This window comes from Tasmannia lanceolata, unplaced genomic scaffold (genome assembly GCF_043159265.1).
Source record: "Tasmannia lanceolata isolate RefF3 unplaced genomic scaffold, GAP_Taslan_0.1 ptg000007l, whole genome shotgun sequence".
NCBI lineage: Eukaryota > Viridiplantae > Streptophyta > Magnoliopsida > Canellales > Winteraceae > Tasmannia > Tasmannia lanceolata.
In genome coordinates, this window is record NW_027518684.1 from 25,256,651 (window position 1) to 25,261,305 (window position 4,655).

The following is a 4,655-nucleotide window of genomic DNA, read 5'->3' on the forward strand; positions in this document are numbered from 1 at the left end:
GACAGAGGGTCTGTTGCATGAGAGAGCAGCCACCTCATAATAAAGACAAAGTTTGTTGAAAAGTGAGCCGATTTGGATGCTCTTTCATGCGACAGACAATCCGTGAAATGCATGAATTATGAATTATGACAATTGTGTATAAATCCTAGCCCCGCCATTAAGCACGGTCATGTTTTAATAATTGCAAAACTAGGATGAATTATGATTTGCTTTCTCCTCGGGAAATGATGTATAGTGAAAATCTATTTACATATGGTAGGCTTGGAAATCAATTGTGTCTAAATATGTCTTCTATATGGAATTGTAGTTTCCTTAGATATTTGTAACTTTAGTTTTCACACTACAACAAAAGTGATTTTTAGGAGCGGCCATTTAGTAGCGGTCATTATAACCGCTACTAATAGTTAATTTAGCAGCGGTCTAGACCGTTGTGGAATGCCCTATTACGCACTAAACTTTGCAGCGATGAGGACAACTTCTAAATGTTAAGAAAGACCGCTGTTTTCTTCTACATTAAAGAATGCCCTAATCGATCCCTTCCCGCGCGAAACATTTTCACCGAACCGCTCTCTCTACTCGTCGTCTTTCATCCTTAACAAAGAAAACCCTAGTAAAACATTTTCATTGCCTTTCTCTGCTCTTCCCCCATCCTCATCAAAGAATACCCTAATCCCCTCTCTTTCTATCCTAATTCAGCCCCTTTCTCTGCTCTCCCTTCTCTCTCTGATTTGGGGAAGAAGCTTTGGAGATCTGATTTCGAGCTTGAATCTAGGGTTTCGCCCATTTCCCATACCCACCCCTATCTCTGATTTGGGGAAGAAGCATTGAAGAAGATGAGAATGGGAGATTGAGGGTTTCACCCTTTTTGTTGATCTTCATAGGTATGTCTCTCTGTATTTCTCTTTTTCTGTTTAGTTCAAACATTACGGCTAGTAAAAGAGGCTTTCAAAGATTGGGTTTGTTATATGTGATCGAGGGTTTGGGAAGAAGCTGAAACCTGGATTTTACAATCATGGTTTATAAAATCGAGGGTTTAGCTTATAAAAACCAAAACGTCCCTTAGGGTTTGTAAAATCCAAGCATCCAAATGACCACTTGGGCAAAGACCCATTAGGATATTCTTTCTACGTTTTCTGATTTGTATTTTTTCTGTTTTGCAGACAAAGATTAGGCTTTCTCATCCATTGGATTTCCTTTGAAGAAAGAGGTATTTTGTTGGGTTTGACCAAGGTAAATAGCTTATCTTAATATGGTTTTTCTATGACTTTTATTGTGTCAGTTAATTAGTTTCAACTAGGGTTTCTCTAGGGCTCTTGGTCATGATCCATGTGTGGCTTCAACAAGGCTTTGGGTCAACTAGAGTTTCAACTAGGCTTTGATCAATGTGGATGTAAGGTGTCATTTGTTTCATAAAAATTATAGCCAGTGCATTTTTTTGTGGATTGACTCAAATCTTCACTTTGCTGTTTTTTTCCCCCTCTTTTCCTTCTTTTTCTTTGATTAATCTGATCTATGTATTTCTATTAAATGGTTTTTATGAGACCTCAGTTTGTGGCTGATTTGTGTTATTTTTTTTTTGGTAAGCAGTTTGCTTTTATATTCTTTATTTTGTATTATATGCGCTCACACTCGGTATATTTAGAGAGCAATCTGAGGGTGAAGATGATTAGAGTTCCTAATTGCCCTTTTAGTGATGGTGAGTGTCTCTCTATCAATGTGATGTAGAGGGATAAATAACTTTATGCAGTAATGCTACTTTTCCGGTTCTCTTTCTTAGAGGGAGTAATGCATACATGCATGAGTGTGTAGAGTGATAAATAACCTGTAGAGTAAAGCATACATGCATACAAGTAATGCACATGCGTATAATGTATGCAAGTAATGCATACATGCATGTGTAGAGAGTTTCATCAAGAGATTGTATGTGAAGTTATGATATGTGGCTGAATGTTGTATGCAAGTAATGCATATATACATGCATATATTTGCTCCCGTTTTCTTCTTACTTCTGCTTTTCTTTAGAGAACCAACAGTTTCATCTTCTTTGTCACATGGTTTTTCATCAAGTGATTGTATGTGCAGTCACGACATGTGGAGACTTCCTTTCCACAACAAATTTTACTAATTTGTCAGATGACGAGTGTGTATATGATTTGTCAGATGACAAGCGTGTAGCGGCTGACTTTCAGTAGCGGTCCCGAAAAAATGCTGCTAAAGGTGTTGCGATAGGAGCGATATTAACATTTACATATAGCAGCCGTCTTGACCGCTACTGAATTCCCAAAAAACCGAGCCCACAAATTAGAAGTTAGCGCGAACCCAATTAGGTTTCCCGCTTTTAAATAGCTTATTATCTACTTCTGTTCCTATCACTTGCCTTTGTTAGGGTGCATCGCAAGGCCACTATGTGTACATGCTTTTTTTTTTCTTTCTTGACTGTGGGCTCTATTATTTCACTCCCAAGTCAGGCTTCAACCTAAAATTTTGATGGTTGTATTTGCTCATGATCTCAAGTCAACATTTGTTCGTTTGATGATCCAAATAGCTCATTTGTTGGATGATCCAAAGAGCTTATTCCTATTCACAAAACCCTTTATCCATGTTTAGTTTCTTATCAGTGCATTTGTCTTGAATTAGAGACGTGTCTCTTCAATTCTTGTTTGTCTAAATTGCGACAACAAGAACTTAACCCATTTTTTCATACGGTAGTATTTTCTTCATTCATTTCTTTTCATTTCTAGGGTTTTTGTTCTTACTCTTTGACAAGGATTTTCAATTTATCCATGTTCTTTGAGGTGCTTACCTAATAGGAAGGGCATCTAGAGATGTGTGTGTGTTGGGCAAGCTGTTAATGCTGAGGCGTATAGCAAAAGCTTGGATTTCAAATACGCGGATAGAGTAGCGGAAGCAAAAATTAAAGCAAATATATATTTCTTTTTTTTTTTAAGCAAAAGGGTTGTGGGCTGATACAGGAAAATAAGGATTGGGAATCTATGGCCGAAATAATGTGGCTAAGGGTTGCAACTAAACTAAGGGAGTTTTGTGGCTGTTGAGAGGGCTGCAAATAGGGTTGGATGTTAGCTATTCTCAATGTCTAAGTGGTGGCTGGTTTGTACAATCAAATAGTAGATAAACAACTAGGATGTGGCTGAACAAGGGGCTGTTTGGGTGGCTAATTGAAGATGTTATGGCTGAAACAGGGAATAAATAAAAGGATAAAGGGGCTGTTGGGTGGTGTAAGAAGCTCTTCCCCATGAAAAAAATAATAAGCTATTGTTTCTTTTCTTTCTTTCTTTTTTCTACCATTTCCACAATTGGGGTTCTTTCAAGGTCTTGCATTTGTTGCATCTCTTTTGTTTTTCTGTCTTACCTAAACTTTGAACTTGATGTATGTATGCTTGCCCATGGTGTGTATTCTCTTTGAAATTTGCATTGTATCATTGTATAAATTTTTTGGAGTATATGTTTGCCTATAGTGCAACATGTGGTTCATATCAGAACCACCAGATAGTGCAAAAAATCCTTGCATTTGTCTTGGACCATGGATGTTTCTTATGATTACAAAAGAGTTATGTGAGTTTCTGTCTATCTTATTATTTCAGTATTCCTCCTTGATTTGCAGATTATTTATTTATTCTACTTAATTTACAGGTTAGCTGTGGCTCTTATTCTTCATTGTATTCTAGTTGCAACTTGAGTTGTAATGGATACTTGCGTAGTGGGCTCTGGATCATATTATTGAAGTGTTTATTCTTTACTCATGTGTTTTTATCCTTAGTTGCACGTAATGACATTGATGTTCATGGTTTGAGATCATAGGATTGATCAATCGTTACTATTTTGTTGCGAAGAGAATCACAATAGTCATGGATAAAAGTTGGATTCAACTTCCAAGGTATGACTAGGTTTTTTTTAATGGCTCCAAGGTTTGATTAGTTAGGCGTTTATCTTTTCCAAATGTAGCTAAGATGTCTACTCTATTTCTGCACTTTGGATAAAATAGGAATGATCCGGCGTACGAGGAAGGAGTAATTAAGTTTCTGAACTTTGCATTTGCTCATGGAGCTCATGAAGGAAAGATATTCTGCCCGTGTACGAAATGTGGCAACGTTAGAAGGACTGATAAAGAAGAGGCCATGGAGCATTTGCTATGGAATGGGATGCTCATGGGCTACACTAGATGGATTTATCATGGGGAAGGGCCGTCTCGTGCTATGAATCTTAATGCTCATCGAGTGCCTGGTGATCCGATTATACAAGATGAAATGCATGAAGTGTTACATGATATATACCCAAGGACGAGCCATGATGATGACAATGGGCCGGCAGGTGAGGAGGATGACCCAACAGATGCAAGTACGGACAAACCCGATGCTGATGCGGAGAAGTTTTATAAATTATTACAAGATGCCGAGCATGAATTATACCCTGGAAGCAAGTTCACAAAATTATCTTTCGTGGTTCGGTTGTTTCACATATAGTGTCTGAATGGGTGGAGTAACAAGTCATTCACCATGTTGCTTGAATTGTTGAAAGATGTACTTCCCGAGGGTGCTGCACTGCCGAAATCCTTTTATGAAACGAAGAAGATTGTTGGGGATTTGGGCCTCCATTACGATAAAATCGATGCATGCCCTAATGACTGTATGCTATAC